At 47.3% G+C, this 18,137-nt stretch overlaps 1 long non-coding RNA gene across 1 annotated transcript; it reads left to right on the top strand.

Moving 5' to 3' along the window:
* The first annotated feature begins 2,658 nt into the window (after nt 1–2,658).
* Nucleotides 2,659–17,904, top strand: LOC132227840 (uncharacterized). The gene is made up of 2 exons (XR_009451244.1): nt 2,659–2,984; nt 17,646–17,904. It is a non-coding gene; the product is annotated as an uncharacterized LOC132227840 (long non-coding RNA).
* Nucleotides 17,905–18,137: the final 233 nt, after the last annotated feature.

Below are 18,137 nucleotides of genomic sequence, written 5' to 3'. Positions count from 1 at the left end.
ACCCACTCTTCCTTCTTAACTCATACTTCCATCTTCAAGCCCCTTTCCTCAGTCCTTATTCTGGTCCTGGTCAGATCTACCAGCTCCACAGGGCATTCCCTGATACTGTCAGCAAAATTAGTCTCTCCTTGCCCTCCCACGGTGGCTCGGTTGGTTGGAGTGGCATCCGATACACCAAAAGGTTGCGGGTTCGCCCTAACCGGTTTGGCTCAGTGGATAGAGCGTCGGCCTGCGGACTCAAGGGTCCCAGGTTCGATTCCGGTCAGGGGCATGTACCTGGGTTGCAGGCACATCCCCAGTGGGGAGATGTGCAGGAGGCAGCTGATCGATGTTTCTCTCTCATCGATGTTTCTAACTCTCTATCCCTCTCCCTTCCTCTCTGTAAAAAATCAATAAAATATATTAAAAGAAAAACAAAGGTTGTGAGTTCGATTCCCGATCAGGGCATATAGCTAGGTTGTGGATTTGATCGGGGTGCTTAGGGGTGGCAACCAATGGATGTTTCTCTCTCTCTCTTTCCCTTCCACTCCCTCTAAGTCAATTTTTAAAAAACAAACATATCTTCAGGTGAGGATTTTTTAAAGGTTAACCTGTCCTTACCTCCCCATATGCAAAATACTTTGTACCTGTTATGGCTTTCATCGCAGCCTATCAGATTTTAATTTATGTGAGTTTCCTTTTCATACTAAATTATTCAGGTCAGCCTTGGTTCGAGCCTTGTCCCCATAGGCCAAGGCTGCAGGTTGCAGGTGTGATCCGGGTGGAGGCACATGCAGGAGTCAAGGGTGAATGCATGGGTGAGCGGGACAACAGGTGGATGTTTCTCTTTCTCTCTCCCCCTTTCTTTCTCTCTCTAAACATTAGCTAATTAATTACTTAGTTCAGCTCACACATTTATTCAGCACCTATTATGATAAGTCAGGCATGGTGGCAGAAACAGAATAATAAGAGAATTGCTGAGGTTGAAGAAGATATTATGGTTTATCTGAGAAACGTATCTAAATAATAAAAGCTCAAGAGGCCTTGAGGATTATGAACAGTGCCTTACGTGTCACAGATGCTTAATAAATATCTAAACTGGATGGGATGCTAGGATTGTTTAATCATTTGAAATATTATAAAAACATGAACACCTCCTGTGTACTAGAATGCTAAAGCTATACGTTTTTAAAAATCCACTTTTTATCGAGCTCACCTTGGTAACATTATTTCTGGTTCCCACTACAACCCAGCAAGGTAAGTATTATTATCACTATTTTGCCAATAAGGAAAGTGAGCTTGGTAAAACTGAATAATTTATCCAGGACCACACAACCAGCTTCCAATCTAGTTATGGAGTGAAGTACATATATATGCAAAACTAGATCATTAGAAATTAGTGTGTTTAGTATGGAAAACTCAAGGGAGGCCAGCTAGAGAAAATGGGCTTGAAATGGACCATAGCCTATAAACAATTTTTAAACTATTTCCATTGACCCTTTTTTAAGAGAGAGGGAGAAGGGAGAAGGAGAGAAACATCCATGTCAGAAAGACACATCAATTGGCTGCCTCCCACATGCCCCCACCGGGGACTGGGCCTGAACCCTGGGCACGTGCCCCCGACCAGGAATTGAACCAGCAACCTTCTGGTGCACAGTACACGCCCAACCTACTAAGCCACACAGGCCAGGGCCGGCCTATAAACATTTGAAATATTATTCAGCTACATGAATAAGCAAAGAAATGCAAGTTAAAAGATGACTCTTTCCCTACCAAATTAGCAAACACGTTTTCAATATTCATTCTGAAGGCAACAGAGAGAAACCTAGAATAATTTATGCCAAAAAAATATAATCAGTAGTTGTCCGGTGTTATATTATTTATTATGTTCTTCTGAATTTTCCCAATGTTCTACAATAAGCACGTATTACCTTTACAATCAGAAAATTAAAACTTTAAAAATTGAGTAGGCTTTGGATGCCCTGCGTGTAAATTCTCCACTTACAGTATAAAGACATGGGGGTAGAATGGGCATTCAAGGAAAGATAGGGAAGTGCCAATGACTAACTTATAAAAGAAAAATAATTACCGCAAAGAAATGAGAGTATGGGCCAAGATTTGGCTCTAAGGATTTTCATTTCTGGATTGCAGCACTAATTAAAAGCAAAAAAGGATAAAAAGTTTACATGTCCCACATGAGGTAAAATGGAATACATGCAGCCATGTTGTTAAGTGTCTTTTCTCAATTAAATGTGTTCATGAAAAGTTTTTAAGTTACAAAACAACATACACAACGGGATTCCTCCTGGAAGACAGCTCCGAAGTGTCCATAGTGGTTGGTTCTGATGGGTACGGTACGATCTGGGTTTGGGTTTGTTTTGCTTAGCTTGCCTTCATCTTCTAAAACAAAACTAATTGTTTTTATAGTAAGTTGTTTAAAGTTCTCTAAATATGCCTCAGCAACAAATGACACTGCAAAGCGTTTTAAAGTGCTTTACGCCTTTCGGCTTGTTAATAATTAACAGATGATCCATTTATCTAGTGTAACAAATTGGGTGAGATTACAGCCTTCCCGCAGCGAGCAGCGCGGCGCCCTCAGCGGCCAAATACCAGGCTGGGCGTAACCGGCATCTACTTCCGGAGGAGTTAGCCCTCCGAGCCGGAAGTGAATGAGGGAAGGTGCGCAGCATTCTGGGTAGAGTCTTGAGAAACGTGTTGGGTCCGCTGCCTGTTACCAGGGCAACCGGAGGCGACGGACGGCTACCCGCGGAGTGGGGTAGTAAGCCGATAGGCTGAGATGCCCGAGTGTTTGGAGGCGCGGAAGGGCAAGCGGCCCTTTTAAGAGGCGGTCGTGCTGATCGGAGGTCGTCCAGGCCTGGCCCGCGGGAGCGCCGGCCTGGGACCCCGGCGGGCCACGCCCTCTCGTTCTGAGCCTCGCGGGGAAAGGAGGTGTGGCCCCCAGCTCCTCCCTGTCACTTCTCGTTTTCTGCCTCCTTTTAGAAAATGTAAGTTGAGAATTCCTAATGTACATTGTAATGTCGTCTGATGTCAAAGCAAATTATTCTTGCTCTTAAAGTTGTGGGGGAAATTTTTTTAAAGAAAAACAAAAACTCATCATTTAACTACCCAGAAGTAACGTAAAATTTTCATGGGTTACCTATCAGTTTTTTCTCCGCATGAATATTCTTTACATAGTTGAGTTTATTGGGGGAAACCCATTTCGTATCCTTCCTTTTTTTAAAATACATTTTTATTGATTTCAGAGAGAGGGAGAGAAACATCCGTGATGAGAGAGAATCATGGATCGGCTGCCTCCTGCACACGCCCCCTACCGGGGAGTGAGCCCGAGACCTGGACATGTGCCCTTGACGGAATCGAACCCGGGACCCCTCAGTCCACAGGCCCACACTCTATCCACTGAGCCAAACCAGCTAGGGCTATCTTCCTTTTTTTCACATACATGTGTTTATATGATATAATTCTGATATTGAAATCTTTGCAATAAAGAAGGCATTGAAGAGCTTAAAGTAAGTCTGTGGTGAATTGGAGAGAGTAATGAAGTGGGTGCAGCATGTGAAGACAGTTCTTTCAAGAAGTTTATATATTTATTAAGCATCTATGACACATAAGGCACTGTTCATAGTCCTTACGGTCTCTTGAGCTGTAAAGGAAAAGGGAAAGGTCAGTGGCCAGAGGAGAACGGCAAGTGAAAGAAAAAGACTTGGAGCTTTTCTTTAAGAAGAAGAGACTTAGTGATGTTTCTTAGTGCAAGAGGGGGAAATGGTAGCCAGAGTTACAGATACTGGCAGGAAAGAGGATAACAATGAATTCCTAAAGAAATAGGAGACAAGTGCATAAACCAAGCATATAAGTTAGTTTTGATAGGAGGCAGAGCTGGGAAGAAAGATGACAAGGTAGGTATGGATGCTAATCATTTAAAACCTCACAAACTGGCAAGAGTAACGAAAATAGAAAGTATATACCAAAAGGTACATATAAAATGGCCAATAAATAGGTATGTTCAGCCACATTCGTGATAAATATAAATAGCATATTTAATGCCTATTACATTGGCAAAGATTAGAAAGAAAATAATATGTGTTGGACAAGAGTTCGGTGAAACAGGTATTGCAGGTGAGAATAGAAATTGGTACCTCTTTCCTCTCCTCCAGGCATTTTAGAACTGTGTATCAACATCCTTAAAATACTTTGACTAAGTACGTATACTTCTAGGAAATTCTCAAAAGGAAATAATCAAAACTTCACATACACATTTAGCTGGGTGGAGTTCAATTCAGCTTGTCCACCAACAAAAGATAAGTTAAATGTATTACACCCATACTTCTTAGACATAGAGAACATGGTTGTGGATAAGAGAAGGTCACTCATATTGGTTTAAATAAGAGCATTCTCACGTTTTCTAGGAGAGAATGTGGAGTTGCAATCTGTCTGATTAACTACCTTGATTCAGAATCAGTGGGATGCTTTGAGCCATTAAAAATAGTGATGTAGCCCTAGCTGGTTTGGCTCAATGGATAGAGCGTCAGCCTGCAGACTGAAGGGTCCCGGATTCGATTCCAGTCAAGGGCACATACCAGTTGCGGCTTCATCCTTGGCCCTGGTCAGGACACATACAGGAGGCAACCAATCGATGGGTCTCTCTCACATCAATATTTCTCTCTGTCTCTCCCCCTCCTTTCCACTCTCTCTAAAAATCAATGGAAAATATCCTCTGGCCCTAGCCAGTTTGTCTCAGTGGATAGAGCATCAGCCTGCGAACTGAAAGGTCCCAGGTTTGATTCCAGTCAAAGGCACATGCCTGGGTTGTGGGCTCGATCCCCAGTGGGGGACTTGAAGGAGGCAGCCGATCCATGATTCTCTCTCATCTTGAATGTTTCTCTCCCTCTCCCTTTTCCTTCCTCTCTGAAATCAATAAAAATATATTTTTTAAAAAAAGAAAAGAAAAATATCCTCTGGTGAGGATTAACACACACACACCAAAGGAAAAAAAAATGGTGATGTAAAAAACTATTTAATGATAATGAAAGATAATGTAAAATACATTGTTATGAGAGAAAAGTGGGTTATAAAACAGCAGTGTATACGATTCTTACCAGATGGTATTTCTTGTTTGTTTAGCTACTCTGCTTTTTACTTATCTGTATTCTAAAGATAAATATCCTATATAATGAAAGCCTAATATGCTAAGTGTCCAACCATTCCACCATTTGACCAGTCACTATGATGCACACTGACCACCAGGGGGAAGACGCTCCGACCGGTAGGTTTGCTTGCTGGTGGGGTCCAGCCAATCAGGACTGGGTGAGACAGGCCAGACACGCCCTGGAGCCCTCCCACAGTCCCTCTCTGACCCCAATCGTGCCCGGGGTGGGGGGGGGCGGTCCCTCAGCCTGGCCTGCACCCTATCGCAATCCAGGACCCCTTGGAGGTGTCGGAGAGCCAGTTTTGGCCCAATCCCTGCAGGCCAGGTTGAGGGACCCCACTGGTGCACAAATCCATGCACCGGGCCTCTAGTATTTTATAAGGACAAATAAGATGTTGCTCTCTTAAAGAATGAGTTTTTAAGTGGGATAGGAAATTGGAGAAGTGCTCTCCTAGTGGCCTTGAAGTAGATGACAGCTCTCTGAATTAGATTTTTAAAAATAAGATGCTTTAACAAGGTTTAACAGCTATTTTTTATTTTATAACATATATTATTGATTGATACTCTACCTCTCACAAAAGATTAAATGTGCTCAGAAAGAGAGATACTGTAATAGAAGAAAATGATTAGAAGAGAAAATAGATACAAAAACTAATTGGAAAATAAAATAAAGGGGGGGGTATGTTAATACAAAATAATAAATCATGCCAAAAGCTCTTGTGTGCTAGAGGGGTGCCACCACAAATTAGGCTCTGAGGTTCTTAGCATAAGTTGCTTAAGAGAAATATAGTTTTGGTATAGAGCCATGGGGGGAGGGGAATCTCCAAAGGTCCTCATAAGGTAATAATATGAGATTCAGCTGTTACTATTGTATTCTGGTTTTTATAGAATTTACTAGAGGCCCGGTGCACAAAAAATTGTGCACTTGGGTGGAAGGGGGGTCCCTCACCCCGGCCTGTGCCCTCTCACAGTCTGGGACCCCTCGGGAGATAACGCCCTGCTGACTTAGGCCTGCTCCTCGGTGGCAGAGGGCAGGCCCAATCCCTAGGTGCAGCCCCTGGTGGGGCTCAGAGCAGGGCTGATTGGGGAGTTGGGGCACCGCCCCCTGTCATGCACAGAGCAGGGCAGATCAGGAGGTTGCGATGCCACCCTCAGTCACGCTCAGGGTAGGGCCGATTGGGGGGTTGGGGCACCGCCCCCTGTCACACTCAAGGCAGGGTCGATAGGGAGGTTGCAGCGGCATCCCCTGTCACGCACAGAGCAGGGCCCATCAGGGGGTTGGGGAGCTCCCCCCTGTCACACGCAGAGCAGGGCCCATCAGGGGGTTGGGGAGCTCCCCCCTGTCACACACAGAGCAGGGCCGATCAGAGCGTTGGGGCTCCGCACCCTGTCACACCCAGAGCCCGCAGGGCGATCAGGGGTTTGATCGCTGCCCCCTGTCATACTGATCCCGGTGCTGGGAGGCCTCTCAGCTCCGCTGATAACCGGGGCTGGGGGACCTCTTGGCTCCGCTGATCCGGGGGCCGGGAGGCCTCGCGACTCCGCTGATCCCAGGGTCCTGAGGCCTCTCGGCTCTGCTGATCCCAGGGTCCTGAGACCTTGCGGCTCCTCTGATCCCAGAGCCGGGAGGCCTCTCAGCTCCACTGATCGCGGGGCGGGAGGCCTTGCGGCTCTGCTGATAACCGGGGCCGGGAGGCCTCTCGGCTCTGCTGATCCCAGGGTCCTGAGGCCTCGCGGCTCCTCTGATCCCAGGGTCCTGAGGCCTCGCGGCTCCTCTGATCCCAGGGCCGGGAGGCCTCTCGGCTCTGCTGATCCCAGGGTCCTGAGGCCTTGCGGCTCCTCTGATCCCAGAGCCGGGAGGCCTCTCAGCTCCGCTGATCCCAGGGTCCTGAGGCCTCTCGGCTCTGCTGATCCCAGGGTCCTGAGGCCTTGCGGCTCCTCTGATCCCAGAGCCGGGAGGCCTCTCAGCTCCGCTGATCCCAGGGTCCTGAGGCCTCTCGGCTCCGCTGATCCCGGGGCCAGGACGCCTCCCAGCTCCGCTGATCCGGGGGTCCTGAGGCCTCGAGGCTCTGCTGATCCCAGGGCTGGGAGGCCTCTCAGCTCCGCTGATCCCAGGGTCCTGAGGCCTTGCGGCTCCTCTGATCCCAGAGCCGGGAGGCCTCTCAGCTCCGCTGATCCCGGGCAGGAGGCCTGTCGGCTCCGCTGATCCTGGGTCCCTGAGGCCTCTTTGCCCTGCCGCTTCAGGGCTGTTTGGCTTCGCTCTGCTTGGAGCCTGAGTATGCAAATTAACCACCATCTTTTAGCTTCTATAATTGAAACATTGTATCTTTTGGAGTTGTTGCTTCAGGAGCTCAGAGCCCCTCAGCTGCAAACGGGGAACCTTGGCTTCCTCCATCGCTGGGGCAACCAAGCCTCCTGTTCTCAGCTCCCTGGCTGCCGGCGCCATCTTGGCTGACAGTTAATTTGCATATCTCGTTGATTAGCCAACGGGAAGGGTAGCGGTGGTACGCCAATTACCATGTTTCTCTTTTATTAGTGTAGATGAACATCTCAGAAAGATTGTACTCATATTCATTAATTCAGTAATTAAGAAATTGCAAGCTCTTATTAAGTACTGTGAAAAATATAAACACATGTAAGACTAAGTCCCTGCCCTCATCTATTGTGAAAATCCTATCTAATAAAAGATAAACATGGTAATTAGCTGTACAACCGCTACCCTTCCCATTGGCTAATCAGGGTGATATGCAAATTAACTGCCAGCCAAGATGGCGGCCAGCAGCCAGGCTACTGACACGAACAGGAGGCTTGCTTGCTTCAGTGACGGAGGACTCAAACGTTCCCCACCTGCCGCTGCTGGGCTCTGAGCTGCTAAGAAACATTGTTACAAATATAGAAGCTAAACAAAACCCCAGAAACCTGTTTTCAGTCAGCCGGGAACTCAGAGCTGGAGTCGCAACAAAGTTTCAAATACAGAAAGTAAACAAAGCCAGAAACCTGCTTTCAGCAGCGAGGTCTCACAGCTAAAGCCGGCTCTCAGCTCCAGTGACAGCCATAAATCCAAGAATAAAAAAAAAAAAAAAGGAAAAAAGGAGCAGTTGGGAGCTTCAGTCATCTGCCAGCCTGAAAACGGCCCTCAGCCCTTCACCTAGACTGGCCAGGCACCCCAGTGGGGACACCCACCCTGAAGGGTGTGTGACCAGCTGCAAATAGCCATCAGCCCCTTACCCAGGCTGGCCAGGCACCCAAGTGGGACCCCCACCCTGATCGAGGACACCCTTCAGGGCAAACCAGCCGGCCCCCACCTGTGCACCAGGCCTGTATCCTATATAATAAAAGGGTAATATGCCTCCCAGCACCGGGATCAGCGTGACAGGGGGCAGCGCCCAAACCCCCTGATCGCCCTGCGGCTCTGTGTGTGACAGGGGGCAGGGTCACAACCTCCCTATCCGCCCTGCTCTGTGTATGACAGGGTGCGGCCCCCGAATCCCCCCATTGGCCCTGCTCTGTGTGTGACAAGGTGGAGCCGCAACCTCCCCATCGGCCCTGCCCTGAGTGTGACAAGGGGGAGTGCCCCAACCCCCTGATCGGCTCTGCTCTGTGCGTGACGGGGTGGCGCCCCAACCTCCTCATCGACCATGCCTTGAGTGTGACAGGGGGTCGTGCCCCAACCCCCCAATTGGCCGTACCCTGAGTGTGACTGAGGGTGGCATCACAACCTCCTGATCGGCCCTGCTCTGTGCGTGACAGGGGGGAGCTCCCCAACCCCCTTATCGGCCCTGCTCTGTATGTGACAGGGTACGGAGCCCCAACCCCCCTGATGGGCTCTGCTCTGTGTGTGACAGGGTATGGAGCCCCAACCCCCCTGATGGGCCCTGCTCTGTGCATGACAGGGGGCAGCACCCCAACCCCCTGATCGGCCGGCTCTGTATGTGACAGGGGTGGCACGACAACCCCCTGATCCGCCCTGCTCTGTGCGTGACAGGGGTGGCACCGCAACCTCCCCATCGACCCTGCCTTGAGTGTGACAGGAGGCAGCGCCCCAACCCCCCAATCGGCCCTACCCTGAGCGTGACTGAGGGTGGCATCACAACCTCCTGATCACCCTGCTCTGTGCATGACAGGGGGAGGCGCCCCAACTCCCCAATCGGCCCTGCTCTGAGCCCGACCAGGTGCTGTGGGCACCTAGGGATTGGGCCTGCCCTCTGCCACCCGGGAATGAGCCTAAGCCAGCAAGTCGTTATCTCCCGAGGGGTCCCAGACTGCGAGAGGGCACAGGCAGGGCTGAGGGACCCTCCTCCCCCTCGAGTGCACAAATTTTTGTGCACCGGGCCTCTAGTCCTATCTAATAAAAGAGAAACATGGTAATTAGCATACGACCGCTACCCTTCCCATTGGCTAATCAGGGCGATATGCAAATTAACTGCCAGCCAAGATGGTGGCCGGCAGCCAGGCATCTTAAACTGAACATGAGGCTTGCTTGCTTCAGTGACAGAGGACTGCAACGTTCCCCACCTGCCTTGCTGGCCTCTGAGCTTGCAGTTTGAAACATTCTTACAAATATAGAAGCTAACCAAAACCCCAGAAACCAGCTTTCAGCCGGCTGGGATCTCAGAGCTGGAGTTGATACAGAGTTTCGATTGTAGAACCTAAACAAACCAGATACCTGCTTTCAGCAGCTGAGGCCTCAGAGTTGGAGCCAGAGCTAAAGCTGGCCCAGAATAAAAAAAAGAAAGAAAGAGAGAGAGAGAGAGAGAGAGAGAGAGAGAGAGAGAGAGAGAGAGAGAAAAGAAAGAAAGAAAGAAAGAAAGAAAGAAAGAAAGAAAGAAAGAAAGAAAGAAAGAAAGAAAGAGAAGGAAGGAAGGAAGGAAGGAAGGAAGGAAGGAAGGAAGGAAGGAAGGAAGGAAGGAAGGAAGGAGCGGTTTGGAGCTTCAGTCACCTGCCAACCTGAAAACAGCCCTCAGCCCCTCACCCAGACTGGCCAGGCACCCCAGTGGGGACCCCCACCCTGAAGGGTGTGTGACCAGCTGCAAACAGCCATCATCCCCTCATCCAGGCTGGCCAGGCACCCCAGTGGGGACCCCCACCCTGATCCAGGACACCCTTCAGGGCAAACCAGCCAGCCCCCACCCATGCACCAGGCCTCTATTCTATATAGTAAAAGGGTAATATGCCTCCCAGCACCAGGATCAGCGGAGCCACGAGGCCTCCCGGAACCGGGATCAGCGTGACTGGGCAGCACCCAAATCCCCTGATCGCCCTGCGGCTCTGTGTGTGACAGGGTGCGGGGCCACAACCTCCCTATTGGCCCTGCTCTGTTCCTGACAGGGGAAGGTGCCCCAACCCCCTGATCGGCCCTGCTCTGTGCCTGATAGGGGGGAGCTCCCCAACCCCCTGATCGCCCTGCGGCTCTGTGTGTGACAGGGTGTGGCGCCCCAACCCCCCCACCCCACGGGCCCTGCTCTATGTGTGACCGGGTAGAGCCATAACCTCCCCATCGGCCCTGCCCTGAGTGTGACAGTGGCGGCACCCCAACCCCCTGATCCGCCCTGCTCTGTGTGTGACAGGGGGCGGTGCCCCAATTCCCCTATTGGCCCTACTCTGTGAGTGACAGCGGGGAGCTCCTCAACCCCCTGATGGGCCCTGCTCTGTGCATGACAGGGGGGAGCTCCCCAACCCCCTGATGGGCCCTGCTCTGTGCGTGACAGGGTACAGAGCCCCAACCCCCCTAATGGGCCCTGCTCTGTGCGTGACAGGGGGCAGCACCCCAACCCCCTGATGGGCCCTGCTCTGTGTGTAACAGGGGGTGCGCTGCAACCTCCCCGTCGACCCTGCCTTGAGTGTGACAGGGGGCGGTGCCCCAACCCCCCAATCGGCCCTATCCTGAGCGTGACTGAGGGTGGCATCACAACCTCCTGATCCGCCCTGCTCTGTGCATGACAGGGGGCGGCGCCCCAACTCCCCAATCGGCCCTGCTCTGAGCCCGACCAGGTGCTGTGGGCACCTAGGGATTGGGCCTGCCCTCTGCCACTCGGGAGCAGGCCTAAGCCAGCAGGTCATTATCTCCCAAGGGGTCCCAGACTGCAAGAGGGCACAGGCCGGGCTGAGGGACCCTCCTCCCCCCCGAGTGCACAAATTTTTGTGCACCGGGCCTCTAGTATGATTATAAAATATAATAGCATACTTATAATATGTGATGAATAACTAGTAATATGAAAAATTAGTATATTGAATATTAGAATAACTACTATGAATAACTAAATTAAGACAGGATTCCTATAGTACATAGAAAAACTTTTAACCAGTGAGATTATGGTCAACCCATTTGTAAAAGGGAATGTTCTTCTTTTACAGATGATGAAACTGAGGCTTACAGAGATTAGATAAATTATCTAACATCACATGGCAGGTAAAGGACAGAGCCAGGATTTCAAACCAAGTCTGTTTCATGCAGACTACCTTCTTAACTACTGAACTTTATGATGAGATGGCATTCAAGTAGACTTTAAAAGATGGAAAAAATTATGTCAGGCAGAGATTGGAGAAGGGTAATCTATGTGGAGAGAATAACACTAAATCAGATAGGTTGGAAAGCTTAGGGTATATTTGGATAACACATACATACACACACACATCCCAGGAATATGAGATATATGCAGCTAAGCAATAGAGAATAAGGCTGGGAAGATTAGGGACAGATATTTAAGATTTGTAATCTAGAACCTCACAGGCAAGTGGCCTCACTTGGAGCCTAGCTTACCGGATTAAGGTCTCAGCCTCAGAGCCTGATAAAGCAAGAGTTTTCAGCACAGAGTCCTTGAACCTGAAAAGTTTTACCCTCAGACCTAGGATCTGAGGAAGGGTTCTAATGGCATATAATAGAACCCTGTTTGCATGAGCTGTATGAAATTGGTCCGGTGTGTAAAGCCTTTGGACCTCATTTCTCCATCCCTTAGAGGATAAAGAGAGGAGGAAGGAGCCTGCTAGACAAGATGACCTCTTGTTATCTCTTCTGGTACTAGCATTCTGTAATCATAGAGGCCAGAGATTGCAGACTCAAACACCTAAATTAAAGACTAAGAAGGGTTCATAAGTGAAGGAATAGACTAAATGTAAGAACATAAGGAGTGGTAGAGGATAGAGTGATAGTTTAGATGTCTCATCTAAAGTCCAGCCAGTTCTTGCAGGAATGAGGACTCAGTGTTGCCAGGTTTTCTGATTTTTTTCCCATGAAAAACAAGACCACCATATTTTTTATATTAATTTTTTTTGTAAAGAGAGAGAAAGAGATTTGTTGTTCCACTTATTTTTACATTCATTGGTTGATTCTTGTATGTGCCCAGGAATCAAACCCACAACATTGGCATATCAGGATGATGCTCTAATCAACTGAACTACCCAGCCAAGATAAAACAATATATTTTTAATAATATTATACAGAACAAACAAAACACCTCTGCCAGCTAGATACAGTCAATGGGTCACTAATTTTCAACCTCTACTATTTAAAAAATATATATGTACACACACACACAAAAGGCTCAGTGCACAAAATTAGTGCACTGGAGGGGCCCCTCAGCCTGGCCTGTGCTATCTCACAGTCCAGGATCCCTCTTGCAGTCCGGGAGCCCTCGCTCCTTACTGCCCACCTGCTTGCTGTTCCTTACTGCTCGGCTCACTACTCCTTAGCACTGCTGCTAAGTGGGAGAGTCTCCTGCCACCACCACTATGCTCGCCAGCCGTGAGCCCAGCTTCTGTGCACTGACCACCAGGGGGCAGCTCCTGCATTGAGCATCTGCCCCCTGGTGATCAGTGCACATCATAATGACCAGTCATTCTGGTCATTCTGCTGTAACAGTTGCTTAGGCTTTTATTATATAGAAGATATTTTTTTAGTTGATTTCAGAGAGGAAAGGAGAGGGAGAGAGAGACAGAAATGTCAATGATGAGAGAGAATCATTGATAGGCTGCATCCCCCCCACCACGCACACCCCTTACTGGGGACCAGGCATGTGCCCCTACCAGAATGAACCTTGACTTCCTGGTTCATAGGTCAATGCTCAACCACTTAGACACACCAGGGCAGCCCCAAAGTAACTTCTGATATGCTGAAAAATAGTATTAGAACTTTAACTTAGTAATATTCTTTAATGCTTCTTTAAAATCTTTTTATAAGTAAATGGGTATCCTATATAATAAAGAGCTAATATGCAAATGGTCATCATGCCCTCACACCATCATGCCTTAATGGCTCAGACACTCAACACTGGGGAGAGAGGAATGGGGACCAGCCAGACTCCGGCCCAGGAGAGGGACAAGCCACCCACCCCAAGCCCCACAGTCCCAGACACCAGTGGCTACGCCTGCACCTGCGGCCCAGGAGAGGGACAAGCCACACGCCCCACAGTCCCAGGCACCAGCAGCTGGGGCTGCAGTCCGGGAGAGGGACAAGCTGCCTGCCCCGTGGTCCCGGGTGCCTGCAGCTGCAGCCTGGGCAAAGCCACCCACCCACAGTCCCCTGAAGCTGCGGCTGGCCCAGGCGAAGCCGGCCCGGGTCCTGGGTGCCTGTGGCTGGCCAGAGGGAGGGAATCCTGGGTCCTGGGTGCAGGGCGAGGCAGAGGCAGTTAGGGATGATCAGGCCAGTAGGGGAGCAGTTAGGGGTGGTCAGGCAGGCAGGCAGGTGAGCGGTTAGGAGCCAGTGGTTCCGGATTGCAAGAGGCAATCGGACATCCCCTGAGGCATCCCGGATTGGAGAGGGTGCAGGCTGGGCTGAGTGATTCCCCGCCCTCCCCCCACCCCCCCGGCCCAGGGAAAGAATTTTGTGCACCAGGCCTTTAGTTATAGTATATAACTCTGTATTTTGTTTGATTATTCAACAGTCACTTCCTTTCAACAAAGCATCCTCCCAACTGTAGCTTTTGTGGTTCCAGACCACCTGATTCCCACCTTCCCACCCTGCCCCCACTTCTGCACTTGATCCAGGTCTGGCAGTGACAATCATCATTGGTACTTTCACTGGCATGATAAAGAAAAAGACTCTCTTCCTCTGATGTTGCAGGTGCTAAAGATTAAATAAGCATGGAACGGACAGGCCACCTCTGCTATCACATAGCGGTTTATCTATAATTGAAGCTAAAAAAGCCAACCTGGATATTATTTGAGTCCAGGGATCTGGACATGTCTAAAGCTTCTCAGTTAAATGATTTAATAAGCTCTTTTATGCTTAAACTTGGGTTTTATCTGGATTTTTGTCATTTACTACCCAAAATGTCCTAATACAAGTATACTTCATTAAATCATTATTTCTGTTTTTTTATGACTTATTTCGAAATTTGTTACTCTATAATCTATTCTTCAGTTCTCACTAAATTAGTCCACAAATTTAGCACAATTCCAGTCTTAGTCCCCATAGAATTTAAGAGCTTTTTTATTGTCTTCTTGCTTTGGAACTAAGCAAAATTCCTCCAGAATTCACTCAAAGAAAAAAATATTAAAATGCCAAGAAAATAGAGGAGAAATTCATAAAAGGGAATTATATGATCAAATAGCAAAGCATATTGTAAAGCAAGAATAATAAATATAGGATGGGAATGGAGTAGGAATAAACAGTCATGGGATAGAAGTCAAGCCTGAGTACATATAGGATATTTACCATATTTGCTGTCTGGTCAATCAAAGATTAATTCAATAAAGTATTTAAGGACAACCAGCTAGATTTGTGGGATAAAAATAGATCTTTACCTTATTCAACATCCCAGAATACATTCCAAATGGATTTATGACTTACATGTAAAAATTGAAGTCAGATTCTCAGTAGACTTTTTTAAAAATATATTTTATTGATTTTTTACAGAGAGGAAGGGAGAGGGATAGAGAGTTAGAAACATCGACAAGAGAGAAACATCCATCAGCTGCCTCCTGCACACCCCCCACTGGGGATGTGCCCACAACCAAGGCACATGCGCTTGACCTGAATCGAACCTGGGACCTTCCGTCCACGGGCCGACGCTCTAGCCACTGAGCCAAACCAGTCAGGGCTTAGTAGACTTTTTTTAAACATATTTTTTATTGATTTCAGAGAAGAAGGGAAAGGGACAGAGCAACAGAAAAATCAATGATGAGAGAGAATTATTGATCAGCTGCCTCCTGCACACCCCCTACTGGGGATCAAGCCCACAACCTGGGCATGTGCCCTTGGCCAGAATCAAACCTAGGACCCTTCAGTCGACAGGCTGACGCTCTATCCTCTGAGCCAAACTGGCTAGGGCTATAAATATAAACTATTGATGGTGTTTATCTGTGGGGTTAAAATTACAAGAAATCGTCTATATTAAGTATTATAATATTCACATTTTACAACAGCATTTTAATAATGAAAAGGTAAGCTAAGAATAAATGAATATTGGAATAGTTTCATAGTCCTGTGTTGAGAAAGGACTTTTTAAACATGACTCCAAAACCCCAAAATATTAAAGTTTAGGTTACATAATATTAAAAATTACTACATGGTAGGGGAAAACACCTACACACCCACACATACCCCATAATTGAAGTTGCAGCAATAACCCAAGAGAATATTTGCAATGTATATGACAAAAGGTATGTGTCATTAATATGCCAAGAGCTATTATTTATAATAATAAAAGCATAATATGCAAATTAGACCAGAAGGTCAAACAGCGGAACAACCTTCCAGATGAAGCTGGGGCTGTGAGGGCCCAGGCAGGCAGCCACTGTGGCTGCAAGGGCCGAGTCCCTTGCATGAATTTCGTGCATCAGGCCTCTAGTCTGTCAATAAAAAGGCTCAACACCTTAACAGACAATCTGATAAAGAACATGAACAAGCATATTACACACACACACTACAGATGGCTAATAAGCATATGAAAATATTTTTATTCTTGACAGTTAAGAAATACAAATAATCTGAACAATAAAATAACATGTTTTCATTGTATTAGCAAAGCTAATTAACAAAGGTTGATGTTGGCTTAGATATGAGATTAAATAGGTTCAAACTTTCTTGCCGAAACTGGTTTGGCTCAGTGGATAGAGCCTCGGCCTGCGGACTGAAAGGTCCCAGGTTTGATTCCGGTCAAGGGCATGTACCTTGGTTGCGGGCACATCCCCAGTAGGAGATGTGCAGGAGGCAGCTGATCAATGTTTCTCTCTCATCGATGTTTCTAACTATCTCCCTTCCTCTCTGTAAAACATCAATAAAATATATTATTAAATAAATAAATAAATAAATAATAAATAGGTTCAACCTTTCTTAAGTGCAGTTTGGTAATATGTATCAAAATATTAAATACACATACCTCTGAGTCAGCAGTAATACAAATCAGAAAAGGTTCATGTGCAAGAAGTTTGATAATATTAGTTAAAAATTGGAAACAGCCCTGACCGGTTTGGCTCAGTGGATAGAGCCTCGGCCTTCGGACCGAAGGGTTCCGGATTCGATTCTAGTCAAGGGCATGTACCTTGGTTGCGGGCATATCCCCAGTGGGGGCTGTGCAGGAGGCAGCTGATCGATGTTCCTCTCTCATCGATGTTTCTAACTCTCCCTCTCCCTTCCTCACTGTAAAAAATCAATAAAATATATTTTAAAAAAATTTTTGGAACAACTAAAAGGCTTATAAATAAGAGACTAAATGTACTTTTGAGTGAAAAGAGCTTGTTACAAAACAAGTTCACTGTGATCTTATTTATGTAAATTATGGGTAAGTACACATAGAAGTAATATTAACAGAACATTAGTAATGGAAATCTGGTGGCATTTCAAGTGAGTTTCAAGCTTATGCAAAAGTGAGAGAATGTATGAACTCCATGTGCCCCCATTCAACTTCAACTTGTACCCAATCTTGTTTCATCTGTATTCCCACCCACTCCCTCCTGAACACCAGGGTGTTGTTGTTTTTAAGCAAATCCAAGATATCATGGAAGTCCACAGAATGATAAGCACCCCTTGTGTCCATGGTTTTCATTATGTGGATTTGGAATCATGTGGGGGGTTTTTAGTTGGAGTTTGCTTTTTTTTTTTTTTTTTTTTTTAGCTGTGCTTTGAAACAATGTGGTTGAGAATCTGGAAAAAGAAATGATGTATGCCCAAAACTTATAGTCAGTCTGGCTGTCACCCAGCAGCAATCTTATGCCCTGAGTGTAACTATCACATTTATACCCACACAGCCCTGTTATTATCATTGTCTCAAAGACTGGGTGTTATATTTATCTTCCCTGCAAAGTATATCTGAGTTTCATTCACATATTTTTATCCTGGAAGAAAATAATTTTCCACTTTTGGACACTGGCACAAAGAACCAAGAAAAAAACTAAACCTGTGGGTATGAAACTAAATGTCATCAACAGATATGCAAGAAGACAGCAGATAGCAGATGTTTCTTGGGTCGAACTAAATGCACGTGCAAATCCCGAGAAGCTCAAAGACGTTGAGTGAATAGAGGGCAGGTGTCTTTAACCTTCACTTTGTTCTTATCATCCTCAGAATCCCAGATAGGAAAAGCGGATCTGTCACCGAGCAAAGACTGCCACGGGCACAGCTCCTTTTTAAAGGAGCCTGGCAACTCACCAATGTCTTCCTCGCCCACCTCCTCAAAGCCCGCTCGCCTGGTGGACTATCAGAAAGGGCCTCTAATATGATTGCCACCAGCCACGTGTGGCTGCTAAGCACTTGAAATGTGGCTGGTCTGAACTGAGACGTGCAGTAATGTAATCTACACACTGGATCTCAAAGACTTAATGTGCCGAAACCGGTTTGGCTCAGTGGATAGAGCGTCGGCCTGCGGACTGAAAGGTCCCAGGTTCGATTCCGGTCAAGGGCATGTACCTTGGTTGCGGGCACATCCCCAGTGGGAGATGTGCAGGAGGTGGCTGATTGATGTTTCTCTCTTATCGATGTTTCTAACTCTCTATCTCTCTCCCTTCCTCTCTGTGAAAAATCAATAAAATATATTTTTTAAAAAAAGACTTAATGTGA

The sequence above is a fragment of the Myotis daubentonii genome, chromosome 2 (genome assembly GCF_963259705.1).
Source record: "Myotis daubentonii chromosome 2, mMyoDau2.1, whole genome shotgun sequence".
NCBI classification, from domain to species: domain Eukaryota; kingdom Metazoa; phylum Chordata; class Mammalia; order Chiroptera; family Vespertilionidae; genus Myotis; species Myotis daubentonii.
This window is presented reverse-complemented; position numbering and strand designations above follow the sequence as displayed.